General features: G+C 43.5%; 1 long non-coding RNA gene across 1 annotated transcript; it reads right to left on the reverse strand.

The window, feature by feature from the left end:
* Positions 1-587: 587 nt before the first annotated feature.
* LOC144679479 (uncharacterized) lies at positions 588-11124 on the reverse strand. Its single transcript, XR_013576349.1, has 3 exons — positions 10631-11124; positions 3682-3805; positions 588-1897 (listed from the first exon to the last, which is right to left on the reverse strand). It is a non-coding gene; the product is annotated as an uncharacterized LOC144679479 (long non-coding RNA).
* Positions 11125-14535: the final 3411 nt, after the last annotated feature.

A 14535-nucleotide genomic window follows, 5' to 3' on the forward strand; every position in this document is an offset into this window, starting at 1 on the left:
TGAATGGGTTGCAGTGATTAATTAGTTTAGTTAGATCTGCAATTAGGTCAGAAAATGCTAGAAAGCCAGTGCGTACGCCCACATCACGAGTGGGCACTGCCAGGAAAATTCTGGTGACTTAAATATCCGGATAAAGAGAGCCGTCTTGTTACCTTTGAAATGACTACTTACGTGAGCCCACAGGTACATGGCTTCAAATCCAGCCAGACTTACTAATGGTATCGGGGGGCTAAAAGGGATGCACAGTGAAGAAGTATGAATTCCCACAGCGTGTAGCCCTGTCTGCAGTCTCACGATCCTGGTTTTGTGATGGAAACAGTCCCAAATGCGCAGCATGGAATCGAACAGTTATTCCCTGTCACCCGAATCCAAGAGGAAGTCTTGATTTGTTTGCTATCATTGACTTTGACTTGCACTGGTTTGCCCACAAAGCACCTTCATGGATATCTAATGTTCGCGGGACGCACATAAAAATATCCCTCTTATTGCATATCTAAAAATAACCAAAATGAAAGCTCATTATCTTAACGCAGCTCTGATGCTTCTTAAAGAAAAAAATAATTGCAAGAGAACTCCTGAGGTTGTCGGTCCAGATGATTTTATTTCCCTCTGACAACAAAGTACATGTGAAATTATCGAATGCACTCATTCTTACAAGTCGAAGGTAATCACAATCCCGCCCCTAGTATTACTTTTTATTAGCAAGGGTGAGTGCACAAGTTTATGGTTTATTCTGTGATGAGGCAACAGCCACAGAAACACAATACAATCGCTTTTCTCCCTGAGACAGCAATGCCACGAACCTCTTCCCTCTCCCAGCTGATCTTGTCAAGGAAAGATGCACAATTACAGGTGTTTTGCATTTAGGCAAGGGCTGGGTAAGTACATAATTCTGCTGTTCAGTAAACACTCCAAATAAACCAGAGAAAAACATTCACAATCCATATCCATTCTATCCGGGTTCAAATACACATTTGCCTTTGATAATGGTTATTATCTGAGTGCTTTGTTGTCTCTTACATCTCAAATTGCAAACAAATATATAAAAAAAAACCCTTAGAAGCTTATAAATACAGCGTGTTTCTTGCAATTGCACATATTTTTGTTGTTGCAAAAATCTATGGAAACAAGAGGAAATTCTGAGTCTTGTGACAGTCTGCACAGACACCACATGCAAATAAATGGAAACATCTTAAGTCAGCCATATAATGGTGCAGGCTGCACTTAATTTACAGCAGTGTACTAGTAAAACAGACTGAGGAACCTTCCCCGAGGTATCATAAGAGAACATTTTCGAAGGAAGAAACTGATATTTTACCAGAGGAAGTTCCCAAACCAACTGCATAATGAAATACATAGATCATCCCCGAAATACACATACAATACACTATAGGGAAATGTATGTTGTAACATGGGAGATACATATATACACACACGCACACATGCACGTACATACACACACACGCGTTTTCAATTATATAAGTGTACAAAGGTTACATTGTGAAATATATCACATGTAACTTAAGTGAATTTGAAGTGACCCAAATGGGGTCATATCAATTATCACCAAATTTGACTGTATTAAGGCATGCCTAGTTCCTGGAAACCTCCGCAGTTTGGTCGTAAAATTTCGAATGTCTCAGCAAATGGCTGAGCACCTGTTGTCACTGTGACAGCAACACACGTGAACTAAGACCAGAAAATGCTGGCCAACGCTCAGCAGGTCAGGCAGCTCCTGCAGAGGGAGAAACAGGTTTCTGGTCGGTGACCTTCCCTCGGGACTGGAAGAGGTTAACATTTTATAAGCAAGTATAAGGCTCAGGGGGTGAGTGAGGTGGTGGCGGAGAGAGGTCTGTAGCCCTGCAGGTTATCAAGGTAAACGGGCCAGATGGAAATCCTGTTGGAGAGAGGAACAGAACTTATTCAAGGTGGACATTCCTGGAAGAGACAAGGAAATGACGTAAACACTGAAACTAAAGAAGCATGTCCAGCATTTTCTGTTTTTGTTATAGGTCTGCAGCATTTGCAGTATTTTGCTTTTATACACAAACATTATTTTAAACCCTTTGTTTAATCTGTGTTCTCCGCTGTGATGGGTTCCCACAAGTCTGAGGAACTTGCTGCCCACAAGAAATGCCCTTGCACGCTGGATTCTAAATGCCCCCGCCAGGCAGGTTTTTGGTACATAAAATAGGTTGGGCGGCTAGCTCACCACCTCCCCACCCACCTCCAAACCAGTCCCCAAAATACGCTAGGTGTGCGGGCGCCAAAATCAGAAGCCTGCCCGCCATATTTAAATGAAGGATTAAAGTTCAATTAAGTTTGTTAGCAAGCCTGTTGACCTGAATAATACACGGACCACACCAAACCACGGTTGGCTTGGGCACTCGGGCCGCAGTGGGTAGGCTGTTTTTTTTTTAAGGCCTAGGTGAGAAAAGACAGGAGGTGGGGTGGTGGGGGAGGGAAGTCCACCTGGGGGCAGTGCCCTGCCCGCATCGGGGGATATTGCCCTGCAAGATGTCACCACCCCATCCTTTGGCCCCACCTGCCCTACAAAGCCCTACCCCCAAACCACCCCCCCCCCCACCCCTCTTCACCCCCCCTCAGGCTCCAGGACTCGCCCACCACCTTTAAACCCTAGGACTTTCCTATCCTGGGCAGCCAGGGTCCCCTTCTGGCTTCTTCCTGCAGTTACCCCACTACCACTCCCCTGCCCAAGTAATGCAGCCCTTGGTTGGGTACAGAATGGGTCAGACACAATGTAAAGGTCTCTCTGCCCTGCTTTGCTTTATCCTTTTACCCAGGGGCCAGATTTTGAATCACGGTAATCTGTTACTGAATTTTGTTGATTGAGGGATAAATATTGACCCGGACACTGGGGATAATTGCTCTGCTCTTCTTCAAAATAGTGTCATGGGATTGTTTACATTCATCTCAGACAGCAGGTGAGGCCTCAATTTATCCTTTCATCCAAAAGACGGTGCCTCGGACACCGCTGTTATGCATTGTAGCGTTAGCCTTCAAGGCATCGACAGGTTCTGTGTTCTGTAGATGAACCCAGGCACAGAACTTTATTATAAGGATTAATCAAATTATTGGTTAGTTAAAGGACAAAGAATATCTGAAACACTAACTTAAGCTCACCCCAATTAGACATAATTGTGGATTCAATTGTTGGGAAATGTTAAGGGAATCAAGCATATCAGTGAATTCATTGCATCTTAAATGACTGAACCAACAAGGAGCCTTATTCTAAAAGGATTTCAAGTTATATCTTTTTTAAAAGCAGTGTCAGATATGTAAGAACTGAAGAAGATGTGATTTTATGGGCCACTCAGTACCAATGACAAACAGACCATAAGGAGGCCAGAATTTACCTCAAAGAAAACTTAGCTAAAATAATTTACTGTCCCTTCCTTCGCATTCTGTTAACTACACGAAAAGGACAAAGGACACTTTGTGGAACCAATCTCCCTTGCAATTATCATTGGAGACTCATGCAAAATCTACTGAAAACATCTACATGTATTGAAAATTTTCTCTTTTGTGTTCCATAAGTCCAGCTGTTTGCTATCAGATTCATTTTTTTGTATTTCTGCACCTATTTATAATCTTATTTGTCAATAAATTAGGGCATCAATCTTAGCCTTACACATTGTTTCATATTGTGGTACTCATTACCTTTTGGAAGAGACAGGAGAGTCTACAGGCATCGTATGTGGACTCCAATCTGATGTTAAAGAGGTCAGTTTTAGTCCCATGACGAGCTATCCCATCTTCCACATAGGTTCATTGGAAACTTGCTCTGCTTGCAGAAGGAAAGAAGAAATAACTTGCATTTATATAGCGCCTTTCACAACTTCAGGATGGACATGTCAGGCAACCAATGTCAGGAGTGAGGGGAATGGGGTGGTTGGAGGCAGGAGATCACGTGATGACATTTTCTGGTACGTGTCCAATCAGAGCTGCTGACCCTGACTTCCTGATGCTGCCCCATCATGTACATGTAGAGGCTGTAGATCTTCGTAGAAAAGTCAATCCCCTCATGAAAACTGACCTTTTGTGATCATAAGTTAAAAGTTTTGGGAGCAAGACCAAGACAATAACCTAGCGGAGGTAAAAACAGAAAATGCTGGAAACACCCAGCAGGTCTGTGCAGAGAGAAACAGAGTTAACATTTCAGGTTGATGACCATTCATCAGAACTGCTTTGTAACCTAATGGAGATGTTAGCCGGTGCTCTGCAGATGTCCAAGCAAGTTCTTGTGGCTACGTAGAGCACAACAAGAAGAACTTGCATTAGTATAGCGCCTTTAAGGTAGCTAAACATCCCAAGGTGCTTCATGGGAACATTATCAAACAATATTTGAAACTGAGCCAGGTGAGGAGATATTAGAACATTTGAATGAAAGCTAAGTTTTGTGGAATGCCTTAAAAGAGGGCAGGAAGGTAGGAAAGTGGAGAGGTTTAGGGGTGGGGGGGGGAATTCCAGAGCTTAGGGCCTTGGCAGCTGAAAGCACGACCACCAGTGGTGGGGCAATGGGAAATTAGGGATGCGCAAGAGGCCAGAATTGGAGGAGTGCAGAGATCTTGGACGATGGTAGGGATTGAGGAGGTTACAGCGGTAGGGAGGGGCGTGCATTGGGGCAAAAGACAAGTATATAAGGACACTGCAAAAACCCAAGCAAGGACAGTATTCTCCAATTACACAGCGAGTTTGTCATCCGGCTAAAACAATGCTGGAAGGAAGCAAACCGGAATATTAACAAGGAATATTCCAGCTCTGTGCAGGGTTACTCGAGCTCGAAATAAAAAAAAATGTCTTTGCGTGCTGACAACTCATAACAGTATGTTCTAAATAGGAAATAATGGTGTCTCAAATTGGGAATCACACTTCAGATGAAGCCACAAAGCACTTATGACAGAGCTGCCAAGATACTTTCTGCGGCTAGAAGAATGACTTTAGAAGCGTGCTAAAATCAGCATCAGTGTTCAATAGAAATTTCACCTTTTGCTGAGCAATTTAATGTAGTAAAAGCGCTGGTTGTTTTAAACACTAATTTTATATTACAACCTTATAAAGGATTTTAAGAACTATTTGTTGCTACACAGACTAAAGCATTATTAATATCGTTTACAGTAACCTGGTATATTACTCACATATTTAAGCAAATTATTTAAATACAGTACATAATCATTGACTGAATCATGCATGATATCAAGTCAAAAAAATGAACAGCTACAATGCTCTTACTATTTACTTCCATGTGCAAGAAATCCTTGAGGAATGCTGTGGTTTGAATGGTACAAGAGCACAAATCACTCTTGGGATGTATAATTATTAACAAATTTCTTTATTTTTAATCATCGTCAGAAATACCAGGCACCAAACATGAAATAAATCGGCCAGGCCAAAATAGGCCAAGCTTTAAGGAGGTGCTCGCTACACGCTACTACTACTTACACGCTATCCTGGCAGTTGTGAAAAGGGTTCTCCCTCATGCAGGCTAATCTGAAGCAAAATTCCCAATGTGGAGGAACCAATTATTTCTAGTTAGAATCCAAGTGCTATCTGTTTTGCCGGAGTGTAATGTCTTTTTTTATTTTGAAGTCCAGACTCCTGTGCAGTCATAGAATATTCCTCTCTCTCCCCCTTCTCTTTAATATTTAGATGTCCCCACTCCCAGCAGCGCAATGTATCAGCATCACTATTCTCACTGTAATGTGTGTAGGTACTGCCAGTATAGAGCATGTGCTTCACTGTATAATTGTACATGTTTTCCTACATTATTCATGTGATATGCGAGAAAGGCCCTCCCCGTCAGATCCTTCCAACACGCCAGGAGTCTCACCCCCTCGGCACGTTGCCCTCGAGGTGGCTGTGGTGGGGATGAGACCGTTGTTCACCTCCTTGTGGATTGTGCCTTCGCAAAGAAGGTCTGGAGAGAGATGCAGTGGTTTCTGTCGAGGTTCATCCCGAGCAGTTCTGTGACACAGGACTCTGTGCTCTACGAGCTGTTCCCAGGGACACCAACACCGAGGTAAACATTAACTGTAGCTGGAGGATCATCAACTCGGTGAAAGACGCTCTTTGGTCTGCCCGAAACTTGTTGGTCTTCCAGCGCAAAGAGTTGTCCCCGACTGAGTGTTGCAGACTGGCACATTCCAAAGTCCAGGACTACGTGCTGAGGGACGCACTAAAGCTTGGGGCAGCTGCCGCAAAGGCGCAATGGGGAAAGGTCGCTATCTAAGACCTTTCTGCCACAGTGCACCGAGGAACTGGGAACTGTTGAGAGCCCCTCGGGCTGTACAGCTCAAAATGAATGTATGCAGTGAATACTAAGTGTATTATAATTGTATTGAAGCACCTCAGAGTGCAACATGATGTATGTTGATAATTCCAATACCATTGCCTGATTGTCTGCATTGACCATATTGAATTGATTGTAATATTCATTGATTGTATTGATGCACCTTGTGATCCATATGTAAAAGTTGAATCTGATTGTACTTTTGTGATGGTGATTTTGAAATGTTTTGGAATGTTCTTCCAGATATTTTATGAATAAAGTATATTTTTCCAAAAAAAAATGTGATGCGCGCATTATATCAATACAGTGAACGACGCTCTTTGGCCAGCATGAAACTTGCTGACCTTCCAGTGCAAAGAATTGGCCGTGACTGAGTGTTGCAGACTGGCACATTCCAGGGTCCAGGACTATGTGCTGAGCGACACAGTGAAGCTTGGGGCAGCTGCAACCGAGGAAAGTCGCTGTCTAAGACCTTTCAGCCATAGCACACTGAGGGGCTGGAGACCTTGTAGAACTCCTTGGACTGTATACCCATCGTGGAATGTATATAGTAAATATCAAGAGTAGTGAAGTTGCAGTGGAACATGCTGTATGGAGGAAAGTTGTATTTTATTGCACTTCTTAACATATTCAATTTGAAATGTTTTGCAATGTACTGTTACAAATGTTATGAATAATGTATGCTTTTGGAAAAAAATTGTGACGGGCACATTACATCACACAACGTACAGAATCTCACTACAGGTGTCCAACTATTGGGAAGGATACTTCAGTTATAAAAGTGCCCCTTGAATTGTTGTGTGTCTGGCTACCTTGCGGCTATTTTGAAAGTCTAAATGGACTAAAATCTATTCCACAAAGACAATTATTCACAGAGAGAAAGTATTTTTGGAGTAGCAGATGAGGGGAGGGCATGCCATACTTTTACAGTCAGCAGGTATTACACCACAATTCCTGATGCTCTGAATGAAGGTTGTCACTGAAATTCTACCAAATGTACATGTCGTGGAATTGGAATCTTTAAATGCCTTTAAGGGTTTACCAAATTTAGGAAATTGTATAATTTTAATTTATTTTCCTAGAAATGTTATGTGTAGAAATGTTGTCCGTACGGACTAGAAACGTTAACTTTGTTTTACTCTCTCCACAGACGCCGTCAGACCTGTTTTCTGTTTTTGTTTCAGATTTCCAGCATCCGCAGTATTTTGCTTTTATGATTTCGGTCAGCCTGTCCCGTGTTTTTAAATGAGTGGGCAGCACTCCTGCCTCTGAATCTCAGCAGCTGTGGGTTCACATTCCACCCGAGGCCCGCCCCGAACGCAAAATTTAGGCTGATGCTCCCGATGCAGTACTGAGGGAGTGCTGCACTGTCGGAGGTGCCATCTTTTGGATTAGATGTTAAACCAGGGGCAGAATTTTCCGGCCCCGTTTCGGCGGGGACGGGGCCGTAAAATGCGGCGAGACTTTCTAAACCCCTTTGGCTCCGGCGGGAACGTCAAATCCCGCTGCCCTACAATTTCACCCTAGGAGTCTGGCTTCTCTGGTAAACATAGAAGATCCCATGACACTATTTCAAAGAAGGGCAGGCAGCTTTTTGCCAGTGACCTGGCCAATATTTATCCCTCAACCAACATCAGTAACACAGATTAGCTAGTCATGATCACATTGCTGTCTGTGAGACCTCGTTGTCCACAAATCGAAAGCTGCATCTCCTATGTTATGGCAGTGACTACTTTTAGAAAGTATTTCATTGGCTGTAAAGCACTTTGGGATGTCCTGAGGTTGGGAAAGGAAACTATATTATTGCACATCATTATTGTTTTCAGCATCTTTTCATGTAAAATGGTGTCCCATTATGAGAGGGGTTTAGACTTATAATATTTGACTGCTGTTGCATCACACTGCACTGGATAAGTCCAGATATGAACTGTCATCTACCAAATAACCTGTAATTATTCCTTAGGAAGGACTGGTAAGGTTGAAATTTTGCTGCCCGGACACCAATTATAAAGTCAGTCTCCAGATGAAAACATGTTATCTGTTTGGAGTCCTGGAATGCATTTGATTGTTGTTTATAAGGAATGTATTTTTGGCCATATGACAAACAGGCTTCTCATTGACATTTAAGGTCCCTCTATTATTATTAGTTATTGTATTTCCTGGTGTTTGTAATTATGCAAGAGTATGGAGAGTTGAATCTGCTCAGCAATGAATCATAGCAGACTGGCTAATTTATAGAGAATGGATTTTCAGTCAAATGTCAGTAAGCAAGAGTTTGAAATAGAAGGAAAAAGTTTGCTTAAAGAAAGAGAACACGTTACTGTATGCAGTCACATGGCTAAGAAAAAAAATCACATTACTATTCATAGTTACACGGCTAATAGAAGATGAAATCCTTAGAACGGAATAAGTGGATTAGTGTACAACTGATAACTATTCAACAGGAAATTGTAAATAAAGTGAAAGCCCAAGGAGTGAAGAACATGGATTAAGAATGTATGGGAAGAAGACCAAGGCAATGGTGATGAGCTGACACCTAACCCCCGAAGTGAACACTTGAAGTAAATGGACAAGTCCTGGAACAAATGAAAAAGTTTCACGCACCTTGGGCAGATTATCACAGGCGATGGGAGACGTGGCTGTGAGATCTGAAGGAGAATTGAGATGGCCAAGACCAGCTTTGAAGGACATGTTAACATCAAAGAAACCAAACCTAGAGCTTAGGAAAAGAATGCTGACGTGCTACAGTTTATATCCCTCGGCGACGTGGACAACAAACAAAGAGACTATTGATAAGGTGAATGCATTCGAGATGAGGACATAGGACATAGGACGATGTTCTGCATATCCTACACAGACAGAAAGACTAATGAAGAAGTGCTGGAAATGGCAAAAAGAGGAAGTTAGTGCATAAAATCAAAGAGAGAAAGGTACAATATTTAGATCACATCATTAGAACAGATGGTAGACAGAGATAGTTAGAGGGGAGATCGATGGAAAACATAGAAGAGGGAAGCAGAGGGGATAAAGGATGACGGATATAATGGACTGAATGCAAGTGGCCCATGTGGAATGTGTAAGGGCAGCACCGGACAGATGGAGGTGGAGAACCGTGGTGGTCAACCTTCTGGGAAGAAGCTGACACCAATGAACGAACGACAATTATTCAGGAGTTTCAGGAGAATTCACCTGCCTCCCAATACCACCTTTCTCTTGACTGAGCAGTCAGTGAGTTGATTCAAATGCAGTGTCTCATTTTGCAGTATTCTCGTCTCTAGGTCAGCACAGAAGCAAGGCTGAGACTTGAGTCCAGGACTGTGAGAGTCTTTCGAATGAATTGTTAAACTGAGGCCCTCCTTCCCAACTGCCCTCTCAGATGGGTGCAAAAATGTCACATGGCACTATTTCGAAGGAGCCGGCAGGGGAGTTATCCCTGTTATCCTGGATAACATTTATCCCTCAAACAACAACGGAGAAACCATGATGTGGTTTTCATCATATTGCTGTTTGTGGGTGCTTTCTGTGAGCAAATGGCAGCCATGGGCTACTTTAGAATAATACCTACACGTCATTGGCTGTAAAGCATGTTTGGGATGTCCTGAGGTCATGAAGGGTGCTGTATAAATGCAAAGTTTTCTCTTTCTTCTCTCTTGCATGTCCCTTATGAAACTGATGTGCATTAAACTCTACAATTCCCACCAGCAAATGCTGAATTCAATATAGACTGTCTTATAGTTAATTTTTAAAACATGCCTTTAAAATTTGATCACTGCACAACTGACTGGAAAAGGAAAGAGTAATCGATGGACGGATGTGAATAGGATGCTATTCACTATTTAACCTTATTCTAGCAAAATAACTAAATTGACATCTCAACGCAAAAAAGCCAAATGTTTACTTCAGTTAGTAAGAGCGCCGCGGAAAATCCATAACACTGAAACACAAATTAGTGGTGTAAATTCAGGAACAGTGAAACAGGAATAGTGAAGGACATTTCACATTTGCTCTACCTGCTCCTTTCAGCATTAAAAATGAAAACTTACTGAGAGAATGCATTTTAACCCTGGGAAATGATATAAAATTGATTATATCAAACTAACCGCCCATTATACCCTATGTTTCATCCTCCCTTGCACTGAAATTTTGGCAAGGAAAATCAGGGTGCAGTGTAGGATTGATGGCTGATTCCATTCACACTGTTGCCCCACTTTAAGATTACTCCGATTGTTTCTTAAATCTGGATGAGCTTTTCTATTCCTGGCATTACTCCGTGTTAGCAACGCAGTTCACATAAAGAAAGTTCCCCTCCATGCCACTCACCGTCCTGACTTGGAAATATATCGCCGTTCCTTCACTGTCACTGGGTCAAAATCCTGGAACTCGCTCCCTAACAGCACTGTGGGTGTACCCACACCACATGGACTCCAGCGGTTCAAGAAGGTGGCTCACCACCACCTCCTCAAGGGAAATTAGGGATGGGCAACAAATGTTGGCCTCGCCAGTGACGCCCACATCCTGGAAAAGAATGAATAAAAAGAAATAAAGAACTTGCATTTACATAGCTCCTTTCATGATGTCTGGACATCCCAAAGTGCTCTACAGCCAATGAAGTACTGTTTTTGCAGGGTGATCACTGCTGAGATTTGCACACAGCAAGCTCCCACAACAGCACAGCAGTAAATGACTAGGCACTCTATTTCAGTGATTGAGAGGTCAAGACATCAAGTTGAGTAGCTTGACTTTCTTCTGTCACTTTATTGCTGGCTACTTGGTTGTACAGCAGAGTGTGTATCAGCTGAACGTCTCCCAGGCCCACCCTTTGGAGAGGTTTTGGGCTTTCAGCAGGGTTAGTATCACAAACTTGCCGCGCCCACAAATGCAATCGTTGAGCTTTTCAATTGTTGGCAAAACCAACTGCTGCGATGTACAAAGTTAACATTTCAGCTTGATGACCTTTCATCAGAACTGCAGGGTGCTAAGAGCACCATCTCCCTTTTGTTTTCTAATCACTCCTGCCATCCACTCTAGCACAGACCTTCCCCCTTTTCCCTGACTCAGCCTTTGTTTAAAATCTCCAACACCTTCCAGTTCTCACCAAAGATCATCCACCTGAAACACTTGGCTGTATTTTCACTGCCCCACTGTGGCGATCGGGTTTGGAAGGTGGGGCTCCATTGCCTGCTCCATGATGACACTGTCCTGCCTCCGGCCACCCCTCCCTCAGAGAGTTCTAGGAGCGGTTGCAGGCACTCCTTTGGAAGGGTCAAGCCTTCACCCTGAGACCCCATACAGTACTTTGTCACATTTTCCACCACTGAAAGGGGATGAGGCCTTCATGGGTGCCTCCATTTTGAGGTGGCCCCGAGGCCACAATAAGTGGACCCTCTTAATGGGTCTCCCACTTACCCTGCTCGGTCCTCCGTCCTTAGTTGGATGGCGATTGGAGAAACAGCCAATTCGGAGGTTGCCTCACGTAAAGTTGCTCCATTTGGCCTCCAACAGTGTGTACGTGAGAGGGGAGCTGGGCAGCTCGATCTCACTCCAGCTAGCCCTTCCGCTCAGTCACCTCAGGCTGTTGCATGATTTTGCATGTGCCTGCATACCATTGTAATGTGAAGCTGCTCAGCAAAGCAAGGGTTAATGTGGGACTGGAGAATAGTGCCACCTATGGTATGATGTATAGAGTCACATGGTAATAGATTGAGAGAACGATCTAGAGCGATCACCCTGGAAGCAGCCTACCTGCAGGGTGAGCAGCACCGTGAATGACAGTAAACTGGGATCTGTAAAAGATTAAAGACTAACAATAAAGGGTTCATGTTTAGATGTATAAGTCTCAAGGTTTCATCATTGAGACATCTAAAGAACTCAACGACTACAACAATCTCTACTGTCTAGAGGGACAAAGGCAGCAAATGCATGGTAACACCACCATCTGCAAGTTACCCTCCAAGACACACACCATCCTGACTTGGAACTACATCGCCGTTCCTTCACTGTCACTGGGTCAAAATCCTAGAGCTCTCTTCCTAACAGCACTGTGGGACATGGACTGTAGCGGTTCAGGAAGGCAGCTCACCACCACTTTCTCAAGGGCAATTAGGGATGGGCAATAAATGCTGGCCTGGCCAGCGACGCCCACTTCCCATGAATGAATAAAAAATAATAAGAGCTCCGGTGTGTGAATTATAAATGGTGCAATGCTCTCAGACATAATGAATATTCCTGCTGTTACCTAAACTCATTGAAAATCCTACTACACTTTGTCTTTGCCATTGTCATCATGCGACATCTACATTCCAAGACAAAACATTTTGAAAATCTGACCTCCTGATGCAGTTATGATTTATACAGGTACAAATTAAAATTATTAGAGAGCACAAGAACATGTGTTAAGTTAGCAATAAAAATGCTTTGTTTCCATCTTTGTTTCCTCTTTCACTGGCCTGGGCAGCAGGAATAAATGTGCGGATTCAAAAGGGGGAAAAAAAAGACTTGCACTTCTATTACACCTTTCACAGCCTCAGGACACCCCAAAGTGCTTTGCAGCCGCTCAGGTACTTTTGAAGTGTAGTCACTGCTGTGATGTAGGAAACGTGGCAGCCAATTTGCGCACAGCAAGCTCCCACTAGCGGCGGTGTGATAATGACCAGTTAATCTGTTACCCGGGGATAACTCCCCTGCCCTTCTTCAAAATAGTGGCCATGGGGTCTTTTATATCCGCCTGAGAGGGCAGACCTGGGCTCAGTTTAACGTCTAATTGGATGGACGGCACCCACAATGCTGCAGCACTCCCTCAGTACTGCACCAAAGTGCCAGCGTGGATTTTCTTTTCTGCTGGAGACCTGGAGTGGGACATGAACTCCAAACCTTCTGACTCAAGAGGTAGAGAGTGCTACCAACTGAGCCACAGCGAGAGAGAAAGAAAAAAAAATCACATCTCAAATGGCTTCTCCTTTTTTACAGCCGGGGCATTTAAAAAATGAGCAGGGCGATTACCCAGAACGGGGTTTTTTTTCTAGGCACTGTTCATTTCCCTTTCCTCTCTATATGGAGAAAAATGATTTCCCAAAACAAACTTCTGTCACACAATTTGTTTTCAGGTCATTACTTTACAAAAAAAAAACAAATGCACCATTACCCCTCAATGCTTTTTGTGCAGCAATCTTTCCCCCAGGCTAAGGATTAAGATAAAAATCTGAAGGTGTGTTTTTTTTCTCCACCTCTTGAGGTTTGGGATGTCACTTTTCAAATGCAAATAACTTGGGGGTGGGGGAGAGGCAATGTTATATCTTTATCAATCTACCTAGCAACAGCGGAGTTGGGTGGGGGGAGGTAAGACCGGGTTGGGGTGGGGGTTCTAGCTTCTACCTCATATATTGGGCAGGAAGCAAACATCATGCCCTTAACCTTCCAGCTCTCTTCCTCAAAAGGTGGTGGAAGCAGAGTCTTTGAATCTTTTTAAGGCAGGGGTGATGAACAAGGGGGTGGGTGGTTATCGGGGGTAGGCGGGAAGGCAGAGGTTAAAATCAGATCAGCCATGATCTTAATGAGTGGCGGAGCAGTATCGAGGGGCCGAGTGGTCTAATCCTGTTCCTAATTCTGACGTAATATTAACGAAAATGTTTTATTAACTTTTATGTTGTTAAATGAGCGGCTAATGAAGAGTCATTTAAGGTTGCAACATTTCCAACTGGACAAGGAAGGAGAGATAGAACTTGCATTTCTACAGCACCTTTCACAACCTCAGGATGTCCTTTACAGCCAATGAAGTACTTTTGAAGTGTAGCCCCTGCTGTAATGTAGGAAATGTGGCAATCAGTTTGTTCACAGCTGTGAGTTCCCACAAGCCTACAATATCCTACAATAAGTGATGCAATTATGACCAGATTTTGTTTTTATTCATTCAGGGGATGTGGGCTTCGCTGGCTGGGCCAGCATTTATTGCCCATCCCTAGTTGCCCCTTGAGAAGGTGGTGGTGAGCTGCCTTCTTGAACCGCTGCAGTCCATGTGGTGTAGGTATACCCACAGTGCTGTTAGGGAGGGGGGTGTTCCAGGATTTTGATCCAGCGACAGTGAAGAAACGGCGATATATTTCCAAGTCAGGATGGTGAGTGACTTGGAGGGGAACTTCCAGGTGGTGGTGTTCCCATCTATCTGCTGCCCTTGACCTTCTAGGTGGTATTGGTCGTGGGTTTGGAAGGTGCTGTCTAAGGAGCCTTGG

The sequence above is a fragment of the Cetorhinus maximus genome, chromosome 4, assembly GCF_964194155.1.
Source record: "Cetorhinus maximus chromosome 4, sCetMax3.hap1.1, whole genome shotgun sequence".
In the NCBI taxonomy this organism is placed as follows: Eukaryota; Metazoa; Chordata; class Chondrichthyes; order Lamniformes; family Cetorhinidae; genus Cetorhinus; species Cetorhinus maximus.